Below are 27381 nucleotides of genomic sequence, written 5' to 3'. Positions count from 1 at the left end.
AGTGTCTACGTAACCTGATCTTCAGGGGGCCTGTGGTGCATCCAATATATTGAATCTTACATAGTGTACAAGAGATGACATATATTACATGTGTAGTATTGCAATTGATGTAAGACTTGATACTATATTGTTGTCCTGTGGAATACGATGAAATTTGATTGCCTGGTATAATATATGGACACATTTTGCATACCCTGTGGCCACATCTGTGGTTCCCAGGATAGGCAAGCCACGGGGGAGTTTTGATATTTTTATTCTGATACAAGCTAGGGGAAAGTTGATTGCCCAGAGTAGGAGCTCTTCTGGGTATAAATCTGACCCCATCTTTGATAAGATTATGCAGTTCAGGATCCTGCGTAAGAATGGACAAATTCTTTCTGACTATACCTCTTATGGCATTAAATTGTCTACTAAAGGTTGTACTAAAGGTAAGTCGAGTGCTACCTTGTGTGTCTCTTCTATCAGTGTTACGGAGTAGGTCGGATCTACTAACCTCTTTAATGCGTCTTTCTGCTTTTTTGATAACATCTTCCTTGTATCCCCTATTTTGGAGTCTGAGTGACAAAGAGTGTGTTTCTAATTCAAATGTTCGATCGTCAGAACAATTCCTTTTAGTCCTAACTAACTCTCCATAGGGGATATTATGTTTAACATGAGAGGGATGGCATGAGGAGGCTAAAAGTGTGGAATTCCCTGCAGTCTCTTTCCGATAGGGGGTTACATGGACATGTCCTTGAGTCCCTTTTAATTCGATATCCAAAAACGGGACACTTATCCCCCCCAAAAAATATGTGAATGTAAGATTCATGTCATTGTGATTCAGGTAGAGGGCAAACTCCTGGAAGTGAGATTCATCGTCGGCCCACACCCACACCAGGTCGTCTATATATCTACCCAACCACCTAATAGACGCCCGGTGTGGGTTGTCGGTCGAAAAGATGAATCTCTCCTCCCACTGTATCATATAGATGTTGGCAAATGATGGGGAGAATTTAGCCCCCATGGGAGCGCCCTCTACCTGAAAGAAAAATTGTCCATTAAACAAAAAGAAATTATTACTGTTTCAGGAAAGTATGTTTTCTTTATATAAGCATTCTGGATTTGTACATATTTTGGAGGAAATTTTGATTGTTATTTGCCAAATGCATTGCCTGGTTGTCTGCTTTCAAAATGATATAGGTTTTATGGCGCCTTTACCCTTTTTTCTATTTTATTGATATATTTCGAAGGTTGTGACGGTCTTAAAATTTCTAGCTGAAAAGCAGATATTTAGTTATTTCAGTTGTAGTGATAGTATGATGATTTGTTCATGTGAAAATATAAATATGAGGAATTTGTGAACTCTTCAATTTTAAGTATTTTTTATAAAATGTTTCAGTTTGAATCAAAATTGCATGAAGGCGCCTCTCTCTATAAACTCTTTAGAAAATATTTTCTTTCAGAAAATATGTGGTTTGCTGCAGTTTACCTTTAATTCTTTTTGCTGTAATTTCAATTTTATTTTTAAACGTCAAAATTGTAAAAATTGCTCTGGTCAATAACGTGACAAAATATCCAGAAATGCCTGGTGGTGAAAGGGTTAATACCCCTTGGTTGAGTTCCCTGGTGAAGATGCTTATCATCCATCTTCTGTCTGTATATCTATCTGTCTGGTTATCTCCTATAATCTGACCATTTATATACCGTATATACTCGAGTATAAGCCGACCCAAGTATAAGCCGAGGCCCCTAATTTTACCACAAAAACCTGTTAAAACCTATATATTTTTTACTCGAGTATAAGCCGAGTTTGGGTTTTCAGCACATTTTTTTGTGCTGAAAAACTAGGCTTATACTCGAGTATATAAGGTATCTTGCTTTTTCTCTATTTATGAATCCTCAATTTTCTTTATCTCTCTTATCCATCTACTGTATATATCATCTACTTTATAGTTTTGCATCTAGAAATCTCTATCATCTTTCGTATTTGTCTTCTATCATAATAATTATAATTAATAATTCTTTATTTATATATTGCACACAGATTATGCAGCGATGCACAGAGCTGCCAGATCAGTCCCTGTACCCATGGGGCTCACAATCTATTCAACCAACCAGTAATTTTTTGGAGTGTGGGAGGAAACCGGAGGACCCAGAGGAAACCCACACAAACACGGAGAGAACATAAGAACTCTTTGCCAGTGCTGCAAGGCTGTAGTGCTAACCACTGGGCCACTGTGTTGCCCATCAATCTCCCTATTATCTATATATCTCCTATAAATTTTTCCCATATTGCAGTTCATTTTACCATTCTAAGGGGAGCCTCCTACTGACTGTGACTGGTCGTAAAATAGTTTTATTTTGGGGCCCCACTTTTAGTTTTGTCCAGGGCCCCACTTTGTCTAGAATCGGCCCTGATTAAGGAACAATGCTTTAATACTTATTTTTACCTATATCTTTACAATTGTTTTCTTCAGGAATGTATTGCACAAAATACTTTTAAATATACAAAACGTTTATATTTTAAATGAAAAAAAAATTGACATCACCGGACACAGGATGTAACATTAGACTTAATATGTGGCGTAATTTAAAACATTCTGTAAAAAAAAAAGAAAATCAATTGAGTGTGACCGCATGCACTCAGCATCCAGATCTCATTTCCTTGGTACTCAGTAATATAATAATCATAAGTTGGTATTAGCAGTAGTCCAGGGAGCAGCTGAAGGAGAACATCCAAAGTGAAATATTGATGAGCGCCCAGAACAAATGCTGCTGTTTCTCATAATTCAAGCCACAAAATTCAATCATAGATTATATTATAATATTTCATGGTTAATCTGTCTTTTCTGATCTACTTTCTGGGTACAAGGAGAAGCGGTATATGTTTATGTTCCACTGAGCCCCTGGCTTTGTCACACAGCTTTCCTAGTTTTACATAGTCAGTTCTTTGCATCAGTATTTGTAAATACCATCCATGCGTTATGCGATCTTCATTGCGCAGCTGCCTGATATTCCAAGTCTGAAGGCGTTTTTGGGTTAGGCTACTTAGACTAATCTTGCAGTCCTCATAGTACAGCCGTTGTAGCAGGCGGCTGTACTATGAGGCCCGCAAGATTTCAAGAGACGAGGCTAACCACAGATTAAAAAAAAAGAAGAAGGGATGTATTGTCCATTCTCCCAAAGCTTAATTCTAGTACCATATGTAGGAAGTGAATTCCAGACTTTGGGGGCTATAATATTCATAAAGTCCAGAGTCCATTAAAGTCTTAATCTGACCCTTCATTAAACTACTAGCACCCTCAGGTCCCATCCTTTCCCATGTTTGTGGCCCGGACTGTCTTTTTTTACTGTAATGGTTGTGTGAGTGGAATGCACATGCCAATGACACATGGGCTACAAGCAATGTACCCCAGATCCATTTTCAGTTTTACTAATGGAAGATGTGTCCTAATAAGAAGTTCCTGAGGAACTTATTATAACTCTATTTGCTGCAAGTTATAAAAGTTATGCTAATTAACCTTGGGCATTCTGGCTACACACCTCAGAGCGCTTCTTGCGATAATTTATTCAATCCCCCAGTAGCACTAGTAGCAGAAAATAATCTGGCGGGCCATGGATCTAACACTAGAAATTGGCCCAAAGAAGCAGCAAAAGATAAACCTATTTGGAAGTTAATGGAGCATTTAGTTGACACTATGGTCAATTTCTTATAGGATGATTCCTAGATATTCGATTAGAATCACAGATTAGATCAGGTCTTATTGATGATACATCTTACATGGGGCCCTCAAGAACAAAACATTTGTTAGTTCAAGGATATTCCAGTTCGATATTGTCTATACACCATATGTGGTCAAAAGTACTAGAGTCCTCTTACCATTCTCCTCTTTTATGCTTAGTAACAATGCCAAGACCAGATCTCTGTGCAGGTTCTTACCACCCAAAATAGGGCCAGCAAGTTCTTGGTGCACTATAGCAGGCTTCTGTATGAGGCATATGTTTTTCAGGCACCCAAGAACAAGTGATTCCATTAAGCAAACTTCTGTCAGCACAGCCTAACATTGCAGACTACACCGATGTGTCCCCTGCACGCAATGAGCAGTTTGTTACAGACTGAGAAGCTGCATTTACCCTGAAATAAGATGGAGCAAGAGCCTAGAGCCCAGTGTAATAGGAAAATATGATGTGTTAGCAACTATTAGTTGATCTTTGTTCATTTTTCAATGGTAAATTACACTTTAAAAATGCAAACAATTATTATAATTGATTTGGACTAAAACAATATTGAATTTCAATACATTTCTGGCCCCTTTTTATGAATGGCTCTGCACAGTCAGGGTGATTATGATGAAAGAGTATTAGCACGCTCAATTTCTTTCCAGCAAGAAACCTTGAAGTGTGGTAATTGTGTTCACGCTGATAATGATAAAGCCCGCACGTTCCAGGAAAATAAGGCACTACATAGCAATTTTGGCTGCAGTGTTATAAATTAGCTTTCAGTCTTAAACATGTACTTTTTATACTGAAGTTTACTTACAGTGGAGCGGAGCGAAATGTAATAAGAGTGCAGCGAGTGAGTAGCCATAAATCTTGGAATTTAGGCTTCGCTGCTGGCCATATATATATGTCTAAAAGATAGTCACTGTAAGCTTAGGTATTAGGAGTATAGATTAGAGCAGTGGTGGTGAACCTATGGCAAGGGTGCCAGAAGTGGCACTCAGAGCCATTTCTGTGGGCACTCAGACCATTGCCCGAGTTCACCAAATATGACCAAATCCACCAAATCTTCCTGCATTCCCAGGCAATTTAAGAGATGCTGCTCTCAGCACTATTTTAAAGCAACACTTCATTGGCTGTTTGGAACTGCGGAAAAGTGAGAAGGTGTTGACAGAACTGCAATATCTTTGGATGTCATCCTGCTGGACCCACCAATTTTTGCTCTACAGAGAGACCCTGGAGAGAAGCTATAATGAGAGTCTCAATTTGCCCTCCTTCTTTCAACTGTATTGGTGATCTCGGGGGGGGGGGGGGGGCTTATACGATTAAAAGATATGGAAGAACAGGTAGCAATAAGTTACTGTTTAAAAGCCATGTTGGAACTTTACAGTAAATAAGTGGATTTATGTTTGCAGTTTGGGCACTCGGTCTCTAAAAGGTTCGCCATCACTGGATTAGAGGGTTCCCCCTCCAATTGTAGTTTTACAGATATTACAGTACCTGAACAGTAGGAGAAACTAAGCAGCATGATTTGGGTGGTGCCAAGAATTCTTGGCCCCCAATTAGCTTAAGAGTCTTTGAGGAACACTGGGTGCTAGGGAATGGCTGCTTGACAAACTAATTGACAAATTCTGTAGTTACCAAGCAATGTTGGTAGTGACGGAAAAAGTTGTGAAAAGAAGACCAAGCTGCCTGACAAATTTGTTTTTCACAAACTTCTCGAAGCTTGGCCCATAAAGTAGAAAGTACTCTGGTACCTAGAGGTACTTGAATATCTGCATATTTATAGGCAATGGTTATAAAGAGATCAACCAGTTTCTTCCTCCAAACAGAAAAACCTGACTAATGTCAGCTTGATGATCTCTGCAAGTATTCTATAAGCACCGGTCTTACACCTAAATTATGAAAACCCTTTTCCCGTTCTGATGACAGATTTTCACAGAAGAAAGGTAACACTATCTCCTGGGATCCATAGAACTTAGTAACAACTTTAGGATGAAAAGCAGGATCAGTAACCAAAACTACTCTATCCTCTAGAATCTTAGTGTAAGGTGGTTTGCCAGATAGAGATGAAATCTCCCCTACCTTCCAGGCTGACGTAAAAGCAACAAGAAATACTGTTTTTATTGTGAGCATTTTGTCAAAAATCTCATTTAGTTCAAATGGGGTCCTAGTCAAGGACTCATGCATCTCTTAACTGGAGGAATGTAAGAAACAGCTCTCATAAGCCTAATAATCCAAGGGTGAGTATCAAGGAATCTTTCAAATAGGGTACGGAGAGCTGAAAGCGGAACTTTTAATGTTAATTTTAACCCCTTCTCTAATCCTCTTTGCAGGAAGCCAAGAATACTAGCTATGTTAGGCAGATCTAAATCTATTTCCAGACAGAACTCTGAAAAGGTTCTCCGAATTTAAAAGTAGATATGAAAAGTAACTAACTTTCTACTTTTCAAAGAGCATTTATAACCTCAATAGAAAGTGTTAGCCTTTCAAGAGACAGGCTGTCAGGTGGAGAATTCTAACCTCTGGATGGTAAACTGGGCCCTGGTTTGGGAGGTTGGATATTTTTGGTAAAATCCAAAGGTCTCTCTGGACCAAAAACCATGCTCTCCTGGTCTGGAACAGGGTTATTAGAATAATCCTTGTCTGATTTAGTCTGATCTTTTTCAACACCCTTGGAAGCAGAATTAGAAAAGGCAACGCATACACAAGTCACAACGATACGACAGAGCATCTATCCCACAGGGCTTGTCTTAAGGATTCAGCAAACATGATTTTTGCTTGTTTTGCTTTTCTGCTTGTTCTTCCGGGTGGCAAATAAATCAATGTCTGGTGTCCCCCAACGTGTTGGTTATTCTGACAATTTTTTTCTTGTTAAAACTCCATTCCCTTTGGTTTAACTGAGAATTACTCTTTTTATATTTTCATTGCCCTTTTTGTGCATGGCAGAAAGAGATCTTAGTTTGCTGTTGCTAAAGAAAAAATGTTGAAGGCCAGCACAAAGGCCAGGAACTACATGTTCCTCTATGCCTTTGTTTATGAAGGCTACCTTTTTTCTTTTCATAACGGATTACCTTTAGATCTGTATTTTTTAATCATGGTAACACAACCTTTAATTCTTTGTAATATAAGGAATTTTATTCTAAATCCGAGCATGCCCCCTGAAACAGATGTTCTCCAAACTGAGCTCCGCATCCCCAAGCACTTGCATTTGTGTATTGCAGGGTTTTCTTGTCTACAGGGTAAGCCGATGCAAAGATTTTCTTTTGATATCCACCATTTCAGTGACAATAGTATTGTCTGAGGAATAAAGATATTTTGTTCCAAAGTTTTTTCTAAACAGTCCCAAACACTTAACATATGGAGCTGGAGTCTTCTGCCATGTAATTGATGTTGATGGATCAGGCTTTTTGAAATGGTAACATGTTTATCAGTTCTAAGGAAAGGAAATACTACAGTATTATGCAGTAGACACCCAGAGGAATTATGCTTTGCGGGGGTAGAATAAGGGCGGAGCAATAGACTCAATCTTGTCAGTTATGGGAAAAAACATTAGTTTAAGTCTTTTTTTGCAGTAGAAACTATTCTTTTGCATAGCTATAGTAATACAAAAGTTCCTTCATTTATATAGTGCACAAAGATTCCACAGCGCTGCACAGAGCTTGCCAAAGTTGTCCCCAGATGGGCTCACAATCTAATCAACCTACCTACTAAATATAGCCAAATAAGGGCATTATCTTTGAAGAACAGGTTACAGTATTAAAAGGTATTATATTGAAGGATAAATACTTTATTCATATTCATGTATATTTTTTTTGGGGGGGGGGGTCATGCATTTATACATTTATAGTAAACTAAAATACACAAAAATAAACAAAAATTTATTACATTACATTAAACTGTGTTAGTCCTGTCAAAATAGTATAGGAAAGAATTTGTTTTAGGGACCAATGTCAAATAAAGTAAACCATTAACCTCACTACTGACAATGTTATCTAAGGTATTACTACATCCCAAAACTGAACTGTGTAGAAAAGCTCATACATTTTCCAGGCATACTTTATAGTTTCCAGAAATGTGTAATTTTCAGAAAATCAGTGTTCTGGGGATGGAGCTCTACTAGAGCCATTAGTAGATGAAAACGGTAGCACCAGAAGATGTAGTCCACCCTAAGACATAGTTAGACTAGGCAGTCTTCTGTTGCACCAGACTGATCTGGTACTTGATAATAAATGTGGCTATCTAGCCTTTCTATGTCCCATCTACTTAGCTGGTGTAATTTACGGCAGAAAACTGTGCCAAGAGTGCAGAGCATTTGATGCATGGACTTTTTCCTACAAAGCCATTCCCCTTATCCAAGGTTATAACCCTTTTATCCCACGAATCGGGAAGTGTTCAAAACAGTTCACACCCTTAATAAACGAGCCACAAGCTTTTTGGCAAAAACACAAGCTTTATTCTAACACAAACAGCTTGATGAATCTGCCAAAAGGCTTAGACTCCCACTGACCCTTTGGGCCTAGGCCTATCACTTAGGTTTTCCACGCATCTAGAGTTTTCAACTGAATCGACAGAGATGTAAATTTTGATGGCTACCCTAAATGTTGACATAAGCCTTGACAGCATGACAAAGACTTGAGTTTCAAAGATAAATTGTCATACAGGTTCTGAAGGCGTATACATAGCACCCATGCAAGTGTCCCATACATTAGACATATGTGCTCACAAAACGTATGGGATGATTTTAGCTTTCACCAGGGATTATTTACAAATTCACTTACATGGATAGTAGTATGGGGTACATTATAAAAATTTCAACCCTCCTTTGTCATGGATATAAGGTAGAAGTCCACCTGCAAGTGGTAACCAAGAAAACATGTATAAACATTACCTCTATCACATAGAAATTAGGACATTAATATAAGGGTCAGCATGATCCAGTAGATGGAATGTAATTTAATGCAATTGTTTGGTATTGTTGACAATATATTGTATAAATATTAATTCATTTAGCTACCCGATGCACCAGTTAATTTATGTCTAGACCTACCAATTTAGTATACATAAATTCTGAATTATAGCTAGAAACGTTCTCTAATGTTGGGTTCACATGTTTTACACTGCAACTCTACCTTAATTTATACTATGGAATAGACTTCGTAGTGATGAAGGATCTTCAAGACTGGTTTATAAACAGTAGGACAGGGAATCCCTATTTACACCAGAGGAACAACAAATATCATCTAAATTACTCAACATGTCTAAGACATGTGTAATATTTAATCCCCCCTGTATTTGGGCTGTGGGTGAGGCTAAATTCGCAATTGTATTGGGCAGGTTCTGTTGAACGTTCCATTATTAGAAGATAATCATTCCATTATTAGAAGATAATCATTCCATTATTAGTGGAAAAAATAGTGCAGAAGCCCAAACTTTTTTCCAGTATTAGTAATGGATGCAAAGTACAAGGTCCATTAAAGTCTTTGGGAACAAGGTGAAAGGAAGAGCTTTCCTAAAAAGGGCTGGCCATTCCTTTATTTAAGTTTCCCACGTGCCTTCACTGTCAGGTATATAATCCCGTAATGTTTCTCAAGTCAGACCTGCATTTACTTTTGTAATGTGTGCAGAGCCTGCATCCTTGGATTACTCTGTTCCTCTCTTCCTTTACATTACCCTCATCCCTGGCTCAGGCAGTGTGTGGTTTCCAGGAAGCAGATGAAAGAGCTACATTTGGCAGATTATTTGAGAAGTGAAGTGAGAGTGATGTATACAATCACTCAGCTTTCTAGCTGGATAAAGTTAAAACAGCAGGACATATGATTATTATGACTCAAGGATTTTTAAAGAAAGTAAAAATTCTATTTGGCATTCTTGGAATGTAGGAGCTATTGAACTGGTCAGAAAAGACATCTATTAAGGACTGCTGACCCTATTTCAAGGACTTCTTACTGTTCAAATAGAGAAGAATACAATAAAATATAGATCAGTTGAAATTACAATGAAGCTCTTTTTATTTTACTCATCGCTGAACCATAACTATCCAGTATGCAGTCACATATTTCCAGTACAGTAGAAGTCAACATCGGCACTAAAAACATCTTAGGAGTTATACAACAAGAGACAATTATATTATTCAGGAGATGAAATGGAAAGAGAAGCATAATCGCCCCATATTGAAGTCCTGTAAGCCCATCTTTAGGATGGATATAATTACAGTCTGGAGGCCACACAGGATATTTTTTTTGTATTTTCACGGAATGTTATAAAAGCTGTGCAGTTAGTTGGAAATTTTTAGTTTAGAAAATTTTTTAGTTTTTAGATTTAATCTCAGAACCTTCACAATTGTCAGGCAATGCTCTGTAGGTCACCAAATGAGTCCTCAAATGTAAATAGTGATCTTTTATTACCGATTCTGTACTGTATCTACCGCATGTTGGCCATTTCTAAAGTCCGGAAACATCAAACACAAAGCTAACTTTTTACCGTGGCGCGAGATGGGTACCACATATTAGACATTGCAAATTGCATTAGCATTTTGGGGTTGAAATTCTTACTATTCAACTTGCTAAATTCTTTCAGGGATGTAGTTTGCATCCCACATCATCCACCACGCATTCATTATTAATAATAATAATTCTTTAGCACCTACAGATTAGGCAGCGCTGCACAAAGCATGACAAATTGGTCCCTGTCCCCATGGGGCTCACAATCTAAACAACCTACCAGTATGTTTTTGGAGTGTGGGAGGAAACCGGAGGACCCGGAGGAAACCCACACAAACATGGAGAGAGCATACAAACTGTTTGCAGATGTTGACCTGGGTGGGACTCGAACCCAGGACTCCAGCGCTGCAAGGCAGAAGTGCTACCCACTCAGCCACTGTATAAGTAGTATGCTGATAATACTCATAGATAAATTCTTCAAGAGATGAACCTTCATCCCTTCTGTGTCCTGAAATAGCCAAACGAAGCAGTTTACATACATACGAGGTATTTCCATACTCAAAAGAACTTATGCACCAAACTGAGAGGTGCATTTTCTCCTAAAACCCTTTGTGAAAGTTTTAGGGCATCATTAATATATTATTGAGACACTTTTTTGTTTAACTTTTCTCTCTATTTCCTTTTATGTACCGCAAAAAGTAGAGAAATTTCTAAACGTTTTCATTTAGTTCAGGGGAGCAGTTTTTAATGTCGATTCACTTTTTTTTATAAACCCATTTTACAGAATAAGGGTACATTGACACGCGGTATGCCCGCCGTGCTGGAGAGGAGGAGGAGGTGACCCCTCCTCCCTCCATAGAGAATAGCGGCACATGGCCGCACACACGCTGAAAGATAGAGCATGCTGTGTGGCACCATATCTGTGCCTATGTACGTCTGCATGTACGCATGTACGTCCCCGCAGAGGGCCATGTGAATGAGCCCTAAATGTTTAAGCATGTTTTACAAGGTTTTACATGTTTAAAATGTTAATGTTAAATATTATCTAATTTACACGGTATGACTGCATGAGAAAGAGAAAATATCAAATTTTGACATTGGTGAATTTGTGGGGAAAACACCAAATATTTTCATAAATCCAAAACATATTAACAAAAATGTACTGGCAACATGAGGTATTATAGTAGAAGTCACAAAACAACTCTCTCCTAAAATCAACTGTCCAAAAGTTATTGTTTGGCCAGGAAGCTGAAATTAAAAAAAGAGCCAAGCAGGTCACCACTTTTTTATCATTTTTTGCTGTAATAGGATAGTTGCATGTAGTTTCAACCACCTCATCCTTCAACAATCTTTCTGTGTGTACGCAATTAGGAGAAATGGGTTGTCTTAGGACACTTTTTAAATCATCAATGGACGCCAGAAGCAAAGTGATAAATGTTAATAGTTGGACAGCATTGAACAGATGAATTAGGGGCCGGTAATATAATTGGAGATGGAAGGGGAGTAAGACCAATAAACAGGAAACAAATCACTAGGGATAATAAAAATAATATAAAGTGCATGTATACTAAAACGAGAAACCTGAAGAATTAGCACTGAAATATAACATAATGAAATAGTGAAATAGTTGAAATAGATAGCTAGACAATAGCTTTTAGTGGGTCGATAATTTGAAAGGTAGCAGTCTTTTTTAGAAATGATTATACCAATTCCAAAAGGATGCATAACATTCCTCTCAATGTGGGGAGACTATTAATTCAGTGCCAAAGGCAATAAGATTGCAGTTACATGACATGTTCACTAAGATGCACTGGTTCCTACTTAAGCAAATGCTTGCGGTTGATTATTAATATTGGTGATGATGGGTATTGCAGGATACTACATCCAAGAATATTAATTATTTGATATAAGAATGCAACAATGGGATTACAAACAAAATTAGAGTTAGAAATTTCAGATATTAGATTATCTGTGAGGAAAATGAGAATGAGGAAATTATAGAAGGCAGAAAGAAAAGCTGACTTTCATCCAACGTGTTAGACTAGGCAGGTGTGTGAATGGAGGTTCCTCTCACTCCACATACATACATAGGGGCATATTTATCAGGGCCTCTACGCCACATCAGCAAGTGGAAGGCACGGCCGGCCGGCCGGGAGTGGGTCGGCGTTACTGTCCCTGCGCTGGCAAAGTGGCCGGCTGAGTTTATTTAAAACGCTGCGCAGCAATCTGCTTCAGCCTCTTGATGTATCGTGTTGCGAAAAATGCAGTGGCTAGCATATGATAAATATGCCCCATTATGTCCATATATGAAGCTGAAGGAGTAAAAGGACCATTTATGATTGAAAGGAGTACAAGATATCTCTTGGATTTGCATGGACATTTTATACATATCATTATCACAGTAAGAACTAATAAGATTCAGCCTCAAAACAAGAACTTCAGGCCTGAAAGCGCCGATTCAACAAAGATAAACAGTCTATGTCAATAAAACGCCTTACCTTTTACAACTAGTCTGTGGGGGCAGGGGAGTGGCAATTTTCAGCAGCTAAGAGGTTCCCTCAACAGCATGATTTGGGACAGCGTCCTGAAAAATAAGAGTATACAAAATTAATGGGACATTTTAAAAATTATGCTAAATAGGTCATGATTGTTTCTCTTATGGGAACAAACACACCAGAAAGGGAGGAAGGGGGGGGGGTAGATTTGGTTAATTATGATGGTAAGGTAGTTACAATACATAAGTTTTTACAATACGTTAATCTTAAAGTGTGAAGCTGGAAAAAATTCAAAATTAACAAGCACAGTTAAGTCATTTTCTTATTCAGTCTCGTTTTTATGGCTTTTACTGTGTTATCCAGCAGATTTACTTACCCGGTCCAGTAGCAATCCCGCTGTGCGTTGTCCGACAAGGAATCGGGTCCGTCTCGATTCACTAACATTGTGCGTCCGAGTTCCTGCAGGTGTCGCTGCTGCGCCAAGGTCCGCCGGAGTTCACCTGCTTCTTGCTGGTGCATGTGAGTGCTTGATCTTGCGACACATTTCCTTTTTTAAATTCCGTGGTTTGTCCGAATCTGTCGGGTTGTCCGAAGGCCACGCCCCCCATTTTTGTCGCATGCAAACCGGATCCGATTGTGTGTGCCAAAAAAACGGGGCAATTCAGGGCAAAATGGAAAAATTCTGGAAACCTGACGAAAGTGCGGCGTTCGGACCCTTAGTAAATGAGCGTTTATTCTTCAGTTTTAACAGCTTTGCATGAAAGAAAAGGGTCTTGTGTCGCCATATTGACACCTGTAACTTTTTCATAATTCGTATACAAAGCTATGTAAGGTGTCATTGCAGGATGAGATGATGTTTTTATGACCTTTTTGACAACTGAACAAACTTTTGTTTGAGTTCTCTAATGCTCCCTAAGTCCCATGAAGCCTAGGGGGGTCAAGGGGGATTGATCCCTCATATAATATTCTGCAATAAAAATGTATTTCAGTATATTGCATATGAACTGACTCTCTATTACAGTCTCCCTCGAGCTTTGTAGTATAAAAAGGAAAGAAAGTAGTTTAGAAAGAAAAGAATAGCTTGGAAGACCGGAAGTATCTACTGGACCTAGTTTTCTTTGCCTTCTCCGAATTAGAGAACCTCTCAATAATGCCCTAAGCAGCCCATGCTTAGGGCATTAAAAAGGTACTGTGAGGAACTTTACTAGAGATAGGGCTGTCATTTAAACAATTAGTACCACGTATCATGGCACAACTGTTATACACAACTAGTTATATACATTTCTAAATACATTTGTTTCGAACACTACATAACTCAACAATGCTGATCAAAGCACATTTTATCCGCAAGCCTGACATCTCCTAACAAATTGTGTCTATATAAAGAAGTGCTAGGTAGTGCAGCTGTTCAGTAAATCTTGAGGATTGTTCTGTGCACCTGCTTGTGGTGCCTGGGGCCAGCTGTTGTACATCAGGGAACTGTTGTAAGTGCAATCAATCTTTAGTGTCAGGGTTGGCGTCATATAGAGAAATCAACCCAAAGAAGCCATGATACTTCGCAAACTTGATACCACCTTGCATGCACTGCCCACAGAAAGCAGCTTTGAATAGAAGGAATTGTTTCTTTCGGATTACAGTACAACAATTATTCATAGCCACGTGCCAGGTCATATATACTTGCGCAAATAATGGGACTGGTTTTGCACAACCTCTCAATTGAGACAAAACTTCTGTAATGAAATTACTCAATGAGTTATTACACACAACAGCTTGCCTTCACCAATGTGGACGAGATGCTTAATTTCTGAAAACAGGAATACTCTCTATTGTGTCCTGGTATTTTATGGTGATGCAACGATTAAGGCATAACAATTTTGCCCAGAGTATTTGGTTCATTTATGTTTGAAATTCATTTTAATCACCAATATAATTATGACTTGCAAGTCATACCTTGGAGTCTGACCAGGTACAAGTGTAATGGACCGCTGAATGGGTTATTACGAAGGTAAGATCCAGTTAGCCTCCTGGTCAGCTAGAGAAGTTTGGCCAGCTTCCAATGCTGATTTTAGGAATACAACCTTTATAATTCTGTAGTTCCCCTGATATGTTATCCCATTGCAGCCACCTACTGCCAGAATGTATTAATAACATCTGCAATACCATATGCCTATCATATCAAGAGAGGGTTAACATGTAATGTTGATTAAGTTGCAACATTTGTAATTTATTTCCACAACATCCAGACTGGTCATTGGCTGGTGCTCTGGAAATCCCCAAATTTGAGAGTTTATAATTTTTCCCTCTTTCCAAAGAGTCTTCCTGGTAGAATTGTACGTCAGCCTTGCTGCTTCTCCTTCAGGGGAATATCCCTCTGCTAAGCCTGCATGTGTGTAATGCCATGGAAACTGCTACCTTGGTGCCCAAGTAGCAGAGCCAATCAAGTTTCCACTAGCCAGTCCTTAACCAGCAGACTAGGGCTGAGGTATGGTCCAAATTCCAGATCCACAACCAACCAATCCACCTGTTTACCTGCAGAAATGAAAGTTTACAGTCTGTTACCTGCTGCTTACCATTAAAGAGCTGTGTGCCATTAAAGAGATGGATTAAAGAGTTTTTGTACAAGATTTCTGTCTCCAAGTGTTATCCCTGACCTGCTGCTAACACCATAGAACTCTCCTTCACCATCTGCCTGGGGTTCTATTACTACACACAGAAAGGGAGTACCCCAAGGGGAACCCTTCATTATACTGCAGCCTTCCCTCTTCTTGCATCTTCCCACTGGCCCGGACTGGCATGGGCGGATCATGTTCTCCTGGACCCAGCCACCATGGCATAGTTCTAGTGCATGGCCTCACTACAAGCCAGTCACTTCGATCTCCGGTCAGGCCCCAGTGGGGTAATGTTGCACAAGGAAACAGGTAAATACTCGGTTTTTCAAGATGCCAGGGCACCAAATCTGTCTGGTAGTGATGCAGTGATTCAGGAGGCATTTCTCTCCAAATGTGGATACATTTGTCATTTGTGAGTTTCAGAAAGTTGGCTGACACCTTCTCCTGGCAACAATGATGGTCACTGTAGGGGAAGTTACCTAAGATGTGGCATAAGACTCTAGATTATATGTGTTCTCTCTTGGTAACCATCAAAAATAGTAGGAAAACAATATTTTCTCATATATTTTAGTCACAAAGAACCTTATTCTAAATATTCTTGTAAGCATTCACATTGCAGCTCCCTATATGAATAGTATCCAATGAAAAGTACACGTATTCAAACAATCAGTCCCCTGCTCAAATAAAATACCTTCATTGGAAAATATTATTTATATTTATATATACATATATTTATATATATATATCTTTTTCCATACACGAAAACCAGCTCCTTCCAAACCATACAAAACACTGTTTAATCATAAAGGCGCAAATTAAAAGAGCACTTCACGTTCTAGAAATGTTTCACATATTGTCTATAGAATAATTATTGCTATTCCAAATGGTGTATGGAAGGTAGGAGACTCTGGGTTTACTGTTACATGTGAGAGTCCACTGCTGCCAGGTGACATTGTATAATGGGATTAATATGTCTTACTTAACTGTAGTACACAGCTAATTTTATAATTGTTTAACTGTCTTTAATTGTATTTTATTCACATTTTCTATGGTTATCAGAGTGAGACACTGGAGGAGAGAAAGAATGACACACTGCATTTAAAGGTATCTGTTATGTATGTTCTTATTATTGGCTTTAAGAAGACCCCAAGTGGAATGATTTTTTTTGGAATGGATTTAACATGAGGTAATGTGGAGTTTTACTTTTCTACTCTGCTTTAAGTCAATGATTGTTGCTTAAAAAAAACACATTTAGAGTAAAGTGGATAAGAAGTGGTGCTTGAGGTTACATTACAAAAACAGCAAGGGAAATTGTGTCAATCAGTACAGGCTAGCGACAGCAAACAAGCATGTTTTACATTGCTTCTTGTACATATTTTGACCAAAAAAATACTGCATCATGGAGTATTGGGAATGTAACAAATTAATGATTATATATCTATGTGATTATATTAGAACAATTGAAAGGATGCTCAAGTAACCTTTGGGCCAACACTAGGATATAAGTTGGAGTACAGATTGGCATGGAGGCATAAAGATTTGGTATCGCATCCTGCAGCGCATGGATGTTGCGTATGTTGCGTCTGAGCCTGTAGACTCTGCTTGCAGATTGCGTAAGTTGGCATCTCATTTCATCCTATGAATGATCAATTAACAATAAACATGTTGATGAATATGACCTCAAAAGAAAGGTTAGCACTCCAACGTCTTTGCAAAATCGGCATCCACCGTTTTTTAGTCACAGACAGTATTAAAAGCAGTACATAGCAAGCAATCTGACACGTTTCTGACTGTCAAGGTCCCTGATTAAGGTCCTTAACTGTCAGAAACGTGCTCGACATAAGGCTGGATCTAGATTTTGGCATTGGAGTGCTGACCTTTCTTCTGATGTTTATCTATTAAAATGGGACAAACAGGCTTGGTATGTGCACTCGCTTGGTGAGCCGATATCTGCTGGTGTGTGAATTTAGTCAGTAAAACATGTTGACTATGCAGTAAAAGGATCTATTGCAAATTGTCAAAGACTTTCCTTGCTGTGCATTGGCAACAGTCATTCTGTGCAGGTTGTGAAAGTTGGAAAACCCACCATGAGAGTTAATTTGTATTGTCAATGCATGACCTACACATATTGCTGCACTGTAAGTGACCTTAGTACCACGAGTAAACGGGGCTCTCCAGATAATCTAGTAATAAGAGAAGGGTTGTGATACAATAGAAATACAGGATTTTATTGCTCCTTAACCCCTTAACGCTGAAGCCACTTTTCACCTTCCTGACACGGCCCATTTTTTAAAATCTGACATGTGCCTATTTAAGTGGTTATAACTTTGGAACGCTTTAACATATCCAGTTGATTTTGAGATTGTTTTTTCGTGACACATTGTACTTCATGCTGGTTGAGAAATTTAATCAATATATTTAGTATTTATTTATGAAATAAATGGAAATTTGGCAAAAATTTTGAAAAAAACAATGTTTTCCAAATTCAAAATGTTCTACTTTTTGGAAAGTTGGTCATATCACTAAAATAACTTGATAACTAACATTTTCCATATGTCTGCTTTAACTTGGCATCATTTTTCAAACATCTTTTCCTTTATTTAGGATGTTAGGAGGCTTATAACTTTAGGTGCAATTTTTCAGATTTTCACGAAAATCATCAAAACCTACTTTTGGAGGGTCAATTTAGTTAGAAGTGATTTTATAAGGCCTACATGACAGAAAACCCCCACAAATGACACCATTTTAGAAACTACACCCCTCAAAATATTCAAAACAACCTTTGGGAATTTTGTTAACCCTATTAGTGTTTCATGAGGGTGAAAGATAAATGAAAGTGAAATTAGAGAAATGTAATTTTATCTTACTATAGATTCATTGAACACTAAAATTTGCACCTTCACAATGGGTTAAAAAGGAAAATGCATTTTACAATGTTTAGGGCAATTCCTCCTGAGCATGCCATTACCCATTTTGTCACTGTACCCTGCTGTACGGGCACAGGGGGGCACTTGGAATGGAAAGAGCGTTGTTTCGTTTTTGCAGGGCAAATATGGCTGAAAAAGTTTTCATGTGTCAGGATGCATTTGGAGAGCCATAATGGTACCAAAACAGAGGAAAGCCCCAACATGAGACACCATTTTGGAAAGTACACCCCTTGGAGAGTTTAGCAACGTGTAATTTGTGTATTTTCCCCAACAGGTGTTTGATTCAATTAGGCCCCAAAAGGGAAAAAAGGTGAAAATTTTCTCAAAAAAGTCACTTTTACCCCAAATTTTTGTAAGACACAAGGGATAAAAGATGAAACAACCCCATAAATGTGTAAAACTATTTCTCCTAAGCACAGAACTGCACCACTTTTGCATATAAAGTGTTGTATGGGTACACAGTAGGGCTCAGAAGGGAATGAGGGGCTTTGGCCTTTTAGAAGCCAGATTTGACAATCATCCTTTACATGTGTCAGGATGCATTTGGAGAGCCCTAGTGGTACCAAAACAGAGGGGAACCCCAACAAGTGTCACCATTTTGGAAAGTGCACCCTTTGGAGAATTCAGCAAGGTGTAATACGTGTATTTTCCCCTACAGGTGTTTGCTTTAATTAGGTCCCTAAAAGGAAAAAGGTGAACATTTTCCCAAAAAAGTCACTTTTACGGCTAATTTTTGTATCCCATAAGGCATTAAAGATGAAACAACCCCAAAAAATGTGTACTAGCATTTCTCCCAAGTATAAAATTGCCCCACACATGCAAATAAAATGTTGTATGGGTACGCAGTGAAGCTCAGAAGGGAAAGAGGGGCGTTGGCCTTTTAGAAGCCAAATTTGACAGACATCCTTTACATGTGTCAGGATGCATTTAGAGAGCCATAGCGGTACCAAAACAGAGGGGAACCCCAACAAGTATCACCATTTTGGAAAGCACACCCCTTAGAGAATTTAGCAAGGTGTAATATGTGTATTTGTCCGTAAAGGTGTTTGGTTTAATTAGGACTTAAATAGATAAAAGGTGAACATTTTCTTATAAAGGTCATTGTACCCCTAATTTTTTATAGCCACAAGGGATAAAAAAATGTAATAACCCCCCAAAATGTGTAAACCTATTTCTTTCAAGTGTAGAAGTACCCCACACGTGTATATAAAATGTTGTATGGGTGCACAGTAAAAGGAAAGGGGAATGTTTGCCTTTTAGAAGCCAAATTTGACAGAAATGTTTGATATGCATTTGGAGAACCCTAGTGGTATAAAACAGAGAAGAATCCGAAAAGTGTCCCTAATTTTTGAACGCACACCCCTTAGAGAATTTTGCAATGTGTAATATATGTATTTGCCCCTACAGGTGAATGATCCAATTAGGCCCTAAACATTAAAAAGGTGAAAATTTTCCTATAAATGTCACTTTACCGCTAATTTTTGTAAGCCACAAGGGATAATATATTAAATAACCCCAAAAAAGGTGTAAAACTATTTCTCCCGAGTGTAGAAGTACCCCACATGTGCATATAAAATGCTTTATGGGCACACAGTAGAGTAAAAGAGGGATGTTTGTCTTTTAGAGGCCAAATTTGCAAGAAATCCTTCACATGTGTCAGGATACATTTGGAGAGCCGTAGTGGTACCAAAACAGAGGAAAACCCGAAAAGTGACCCTAATTGTTGAATGTACACCCCTTGGGGAATATAGCAAGGTGTAATATGTGGTATAGTGTAATACACATGGTGAAATGAGCATTTTGAACATATAGGTGGTTTCCAAATACGATGTGCAATGGAGTCCAAGATGGAAATTGCAATTATTTCTGGAAAGTTCAGTGCCCGTTATGTGGCGCCCCTTATGAAATAATGGAGGGGTACAGGGAGCAACGGGACATAACAGTTGCTACAATTATTCATTTTACCGAAATTAATTCACAACAGCTTGGGCATGAATTGTGAATGTGTTGCGTATAAGGAGGTAGAATATACCAGGGGACCAACTAAACTTTTGTCACTCTGGAGGTGTCGCAGGTCTCTTAGTAGTATGTAGTGTCCATCCTAACTTCTCTTTTGGAACAGACTCTTTATTGAGTCCTACCATTAGAAGCAGCAGAATTCACCGGGAAAATGCTGTCCTAGCAAAACACAGGAACATCTAAACCAGAGATACTGGAGCCGTGTCCTTCTTGTCCCAATATTAGTTTCCTAATATCTTCCTCTTGAAAACGGAGAAATGATACGGTAGGACATGCACATTGGAACAGCTCGTAAGAGTTGTACAGCATAATCTGTACATTGTGCACGGCCAGCGCTTTTGTACCATATCTTCGTTTTAGTAGGGAAATTATAGCCAAGTGTTGCTCTTATTCACCTTAGCGATGCCCATTGTGACGAATATTGCTGCTTTTGGCTGGACCAAATCGACCAGCCAATAGCGACAAACATGGACAGAGGGGGGCAACAAAACCCCTCTGGACCGCAAAGCAAAATTGGTGGCTGTCAGGAACAGCCGCCACCCTGCCCCGATCACCGTGTCTACAGACATGGTGACCGGTATTACAGACGTCATAAGTAAATTCGCTGCTATTGGCTTGTCTGAATTGATGAGCCAATAGCAGCGATAATAAACTGGGGGTGTGTGGGGGGGACGTAACCCTTCTGGTCCATGGGGCAGGATGGATGGCTGTCAGGAACAGCCGCCATCTTACCCCGATCAGTGAACAGCCGCCGTCTTACCCTGACCGGTGTTGGAAAGTCACTACCCGCCGCACCGTTCTATAACAACGCTCGTTGGGAATAGGCTATACAATCTTTATTTATTTTTTAAGCAATTTAGACAAATAAGGGCTTATTTTTTGCGAGACGAGATGCACTGTAAAAAAACTTAATTTTAGTGGGTTTTTAGCTTATTGAAGCAATTTTATTAACTTTTTACGTGTGGAGGAAAATAAAATCATCAATTCTTGTTTTGGATTTTTAGCATTTTTTTGGGGGGGGGTGTTCACTGTAGCATAACAATAATATATTATCTTTATTCTACGGATCACTACGATTACGGTGATACCTCATTTATATAGTTTTATTTTTATTTGTCCAATTTTATTGAAGGAAAACTAGAATAGAAAAAATTGCATTTGTTTTAGTATTGCCATTTTTATAGCGGCATAATTATAGTATTTTTTAGTTGACAGAGCTGGTTGTAAGCTTATTTTTTGCGTGACAAGTTGCTCTTTTTATTGGTATCATTTTGGTGCTTGTAACTTTTTCGGATCACTTTTTAGAACATTTTTTGTAAAGCAATTTGATAAAAAGTTTTAATTTTTGGCAAGTTTTTGGGGTTTTTTTTTTACCACGTTCACCGAGCGGGTCCAATTATGATTAGGATTTATTGTACAGATTGTTACGGACGCAGCGATACCAAATAAGTGGGGGGTTTTCGTGATTTAGTGGTTTTTATACTTTATTACTTGTGTAAAGGGAAATGTGGTGTTTGGGGGGACTTTCACTTTCTTTTATTATTTATTTTTATTGTAAAAAACGTTTATTTATTTATTTTTACTTTTTTTACAGGTAATGACATCTAAGCTTGAACAAGTGATCTTCTGATCACTTGTTCAAGCTTTTATACAGGTTACACAGTGCAATACAGATGTATTGCACTGTGTAATGTAAGACACTGAGCATGCTGCGCATGCCCAGTGTCTTACAGCCGGGTCCTGCCAGGAGGCAGGGACCCGGCTTCGGGACGAAGATCTCGCAGCCCCGGGCACCGGCAGTCCCGGGGCTGCGATCGGAGCAGCGGACCCCCCCGGTAAGCGCCGCGGGGGGGGTCCGATTCAACTTCTATTAGATTTAAATGCCTCTGACACGCCGCGGTCAGCGCGACCGCGGCGTGTTAGGGGTTAACACCCGCGATCGGAGAAATCTCCGATCGCGGGTGTTAGAGGCGGGTGTCGGCTATAATATATAGCTGACACCCGCAGCTTCTGGCCCCGGCTCCGTTCAGGAGCCGGGGCCAGAAGCTTGACGTAATAATACTGCATTTTGCGGGAACGCACCTCCCGCCATGCAGTACTATTACGTCAAATGTCGGGAAGGGGTTAAAAGGCCTCAAAAGTCAAACCTTACGGTTGTTAAATCCCAAACAGAACCTGGATTTAAAAAAAAAACATCATATGGTTCTGGTCCATAGCAATCTAATTTATAACACCACTTTATATGAAGACAATGGTTTCAATGGCAGGACATGCAATGGGTTCTGTGACATAGAATATCCTTCTTTTAAGCTCCTGGACAGGACTGACCAGAGACGTTTAATGAAGATGCCCCTTTCTCTAGATGTTGGTACACAAAACTGTGGGGGATGCTCATGCTTGTCAGTTCCAAGCTCCTAAGAGTTTATTCAGTGCAAGATAATTGTCCAAACTACCATCTTGCCTCTTCCAGTGCATTGATGTTCCCCCTGTTAAAGTGTGTTTACTGGGCAAAATTTTCAAGTGCATTGTAAAGGCATGTCCAGAAGTGTATGATTTCTAACCAAAGGATACACAAATGTAGCAACAGGGAAGGTGTTTTTATGCCCTCTCATGGCAAGACCAAGTGTCTATTGAGGCCACACATATAATCATTTACATGTCTTTTATGTCATAAATGCATTCTGAGTTTGCCACCAATCATACATTTCTATACAGATCATTATTTTATTTTATCAGTGGGTGTAAAGCATATTGGAGGGGAAATACTACACTCTAGGCGACTGTCAAAACAGTCATCCAGCCCATGCTTTAATATATACATCATCGTATATACTGTACTTAACTATTGCTTCATATTGTTTGGACCTGCATGTTCTTAAGTAGGGGACCGCCTGTAGTCACTTGCACAACTGGTGTACAGGATAGATGGGGCAGAGAGTATCAGAAATGCTCTTCCCACTCCTGCCACATATGGTCGTCTGGCACCGCTCATCTCTCACAATTCACTTGTCTAGGCAGCAGGTTTCCAGTGGCTGGGATGGAGAGTGGCCATTGAACTGTGCTTCCCTATCTAGAGTAGTGCATCTGTGGACAGAGGCCAAAATTGCCACCAGAGAGGCTGTTCTGCATACACTTTGCCAGCTAAGTAATATTCCTTTAAATCCATCAGTATCAGATCCTGATGCGCATTTTGGGTGGGGGCTCAGGTTCTTCTTCCTGTTTAAGCAGCAACTTTTGAACAAACGCACACACAGGCAATCCACTAGTATTTACTTTATGCAGGAACAAGCCTTTGTTGATAAGTGAACAAAATATATTTTCTATGAAGACAAAGGTAAGGTTGGCAGCATTGTATCTTGAATTAAGTAGTGAAGAAATTATGATAATTACTGAACTTTTTTCCTTACAGTTTTATTTGGAAATAACTGGTTGCCAATTTGTGTTTTTTTCAGTTCTGGTGTCAGGAGTCATTTTGTTGCATCTGAAAGGCTTATTAATACAATTGATCTTTCCTGACACCAAAATGAACATAAAAATTGGTTGTTGAATATAAATAAAACACAGACGCAGTACCATATACAATGCCTGCAGAACGCTTCTAATGAGCATCGTAATCGGTGTGCCATTGGAAGATAAATATTTACAAGTCACCAGAGCAGAAATAAATGACTTGTATTTGTCTTCTCTTTAATCAGGAGAAAAAAAGAAGGCAAAATGAGCCTTATAAATATTACATAAAGTGCATCTAAGTGTATTCTATTAAAGCATGGTTAGATCACAGTGTTATTTATCCGGGGCATCGCAGGTTCTAGGTTCTAGATCAAAGGCCAACATTCTGTTACATGGAAACAAAGCAATTTCTGAGGGTCTGTAGTAGGAGGTAATGCAACACTTAGGCACAGCTATGTACACATGGGGACAAAATTGTTGGTACCCATCATTTAATGAAAGAAAAACCCACAATGGTCACAGAAATAACTCGAAGGTGACAAAAGAAAAAATAAATTAAATTTCAATGAAAATGTGCAAATTAAAGGCATACATTGCTTTTTAAACATGCTTCAACAGAATATTTTTTACAGTTAGAGCTCATGAAACAGGCCTGGACAGAAATGATGGAACCTCTGTAATGGTGTGTATCACACTCAACATGGACCAGATGAAGCAAAGGAAAGAGTTGTCTCAGGAGCTTAGAAAAAAAATTAAGCATGTTAAAAGGTAAAGATTATAAATCCATCGCCAAGCAGCTTGATGTTCTTGTGATAGAGTTGCACATGCTATTCAGAAATTTAATATCTATGGAACTGGAGCCAACCTCCCTGGATTTGGCCACAGGAGAAAAATTTATGAAAAAGACAAATAATATGAATCGTAACAAAAGGGCCCAGAAAAATTTCTAAAGAGATTAAAGGTGAACTTCAAGTGTCACATCAGTGTCACAATGAACCATTCATCATTGTTTAAGCCAAAGTGAACTTAATGGGAGACAACTACAGATGGGTGAATTGATTAGAAGTGGAATTCGATACGAATTTCACGGAAAATTCGATCCGCCACGAATCCGAAGTTTAGGCTGATTTGTGGGAATTAAGTTTTTTTTCCCCAACTTTTTTAGCTTAATGGGCGCGAGCACACCGTGTTATATGGGCAGAGAACTCTGGGAAGGAGAAAGGAAAACCCTCGATGACCTGTAAGCTAATCAGCGACCAGCAGGCTTATGTGATGTCACACAGCCCTATAATTGTCAGCCCTATAATTGTCAGCCATTTGCAATCTCAGCATTTCACACTGCATGTGCTGTCTATAGTGTTTAGCTGTTTTTACTGTACTGTGCTAAAGCAATTTCTGCTCCAATTCCAGGGTGTGTGTTTAGGGGGATCTGTATACCCCAAATAGCAGTCTCAGATGCACCAGTCTTCCAGTCATATCCACACAACTGTAGTGATTTCTGCTCCTCATCCAGCGTGTGCGTTTTGGGGCATCTGTATAACGCAAATACAATAGTTTTTTGTTGCTAAAGTTGAGAGCAAGAAACACATGTCAAATCCACGTAGTTGATTACCCACTATGTCAGACCGAGAGGTTGCAGGTGGAGCAGGCACAGGTCACAGCACAGTCAGGGGACATCGCAGCAGGGGTGACTCTTTGAGGCCAGAACTGCCGTTGTCATCTAGTGGCAGTGTGTTGATCAACAGCCCAAAGGTTGTTCATTGGTTGACCCTCAAATATAACATCTAACAACCCCAACCAAGAGTCCATGGGTTCGTCAGATACAAGAATTAGTTGGCATGGCCCAGGAGCAGGTCAGCAGCCATCACCTGTCTTCAACCAGCCTCTGTCCTGTTGATTACCCTCAGCCGGAGAGCAACTAGGTGGTTTGGGCTCAGCGCCACTATACAGCGAGGCCTAAGTGTTTGAGAAAAGTCAGCAGCTGCTTGGCAGTTGTCACAGCCGTACCTGCGATCCTCGGTACGGATCGCTGGAACACCTGTGCCCTTCCATGTGGCACGGTGTGCCCCCAGCCCGTACTCCCCTCGCCTGGCTCTGCTCCGGTCCATCTAGGCCGCGCTCCTGCTGCCTGACTAGGCCGCGTGTGTCCCCGCTCACTAGGGCGTGCGTGCCAGTTCTTTAAGATTTAAAGGGCCAGTGTCCTCCTGATTGGTGCTGGGTAATCTGGCCTTTCCCTTATAATCCAGTACCTCCCTTCCTTTCAGATCGGACCTTCAGCATTTTCAAGGAACTTCCAAGTTTTCCAGACCTCACTTTCCACAGCGGTTCTTGTTGAAGAAGAAAGCCTGTCAGCGTTTCCAGATGCACCAGTCTTCCAGCATTTCCAGACGCCTCTGTGTTCCCTGTGTGTCTTTCAGCATTTCCATATGCCTCCGTGTTTCCTGTGTTCCTCCAGCGTTTCCAGGCGCTCCTGGTGGCTCCCGTGTTCCTAGACGCCTCCAAGCCACCAGCTCTCCTCTGAGTCGCTACTGTGGCCGTGAGTCAGCAGGATGGCAGCAGTGCGAGGACGGGAGCCAAACGACCACAAGGTAAAAACCCCGCTTCGGTGGTCCAAGTAAGCAGTGGTACAGGGACTCAGAGAGGCGTCGGCGTTAGTAGTCACTCAGTGCAGAGTGTTGGCAGTAAAATCACCACCTCGGCGATGAGGCAGTTTTTTGTTAAGACACCAGAGGAGCCGAGCGTGTGTATATGTAGAATCTGCGGGCAGAAAGTGAAGTGTGGTCAGGGAGCTAACATTGGCACCACGGCCCTGCGTCAACACATGCAGCGTCACTATCCAATGGCTATCCTGCCACCACAGCAACAGGAGCAGCACCTAGCGGCACACATGCCATTTCAGCCAGTCAAGGCTCCCGCACCTCTGCCAAAGGGAGCTGTTTGTCTTTGACATCATCTGCCGGTCCAGATGCTCCTGCTCCACGCTACGCATGGCGCCAGCAGTCGTTGAGAGCGGCGATTACAAAGAGACAACTGTATGGGTCCTGCCATCCTAAGGTGCAGAAGCTGACCGTGCTCTTGTCAAAGTTGTTGGTACTGCAGTCCCTCCCTTTCCAAGTTGTGTACTCTGCACCCTGCAGAGAACTAATGGCTTGTCCCGAACCGAGGTGGAGAGTTCCAAGCCGCAATTTTTTCTCCAGAAAGGCAGTGTCAGCCGTCATGATGGCCAGCCAGTGCCAGCCATCATACCACATGTGCAGGGCACAGCGGTGTCATGCAGTTCTACACCTGGTTTGCCTGGGTGAACGAAGTCACGTGTCAGGCAACAAGAAATCTGTGGCTTTCTCCGCGACAACTGAAAATCGGAACCATGGTAACAGGCAATGGGAGAAACATGGTGGTCACACTGCACCGAGGATGGATGGCCCATGCACCCTGCATGGCGCACGTTTTCAATTTGGTTGTCAACAGGTTCCTGAAGTCTTCCACTTATCTGCAAGACATTCTAAAAATAACCAGGAAACTGTGCATGCACTTCAGCCATTCTTACAAAGCCAAGCACACTCTCCTCGTGTACAAAGATAGGGATGCTTAAATTATTAGAACTCCATGCAGATACACAAGTATCAAATGGTTAGCAAATATTTTGTGCTGTTGAGTTTCTGTGGTTTTTAAATCCAACTGTCATCCAGGCTCAAGCTCAAGTTAGACATTGGCAATTATCCAGCACAGTCATGCCTAG

The 27381-nt window shown here is 40.1% G+C and overlaps 1 protein-coding gene across 2 annotated transcripts in view; it reads right to left on the bottom strand.

Moving 5' to 3' along the window:
* Positions 1-27381, bottom strand: part of CHST8 (carbohydrate sulfotransferase 8) — a 356200-nt gene that overhangs the window by 265905 nt on the left and 62914 nt on the right. Inside the window, exons 2-3 of one of the 2 annotated variants that reach the window (XM_072117246.1) lie at positions 12641-12726; positions 8481-8552 (exon numbers count right to left, since the gene is read on the bottom strand). The gene's annotated coding sequence lies outside the window, so the exon portion shown is untranslated. The remainder of the gene's footprint in view (positions 1-8480; positions 8553-12640; positions 12727-27381) is intronic. The other variant, XM_072117245.1, reaches the window with a different exon arrangement.

The sequence above is a fragment of the Engystomops pustulosus genome, chromosome 7, assembly GCF_040894005.1.
Source record: "Engystomops pustulosus chromosome 7, aEngPut4.maternal, whole genome shotgun sequence".
Taxonomy (NCBI): domain Eukaryota; kingdom Metazoa; phylum Chordata; class Amphibia; order Anura; family Leptodactylidae; genus Engystomops; species Engystomops pustulosus.
This window is presented reverse-complemented; position numbering and strand designations above follow the sequence as displayed.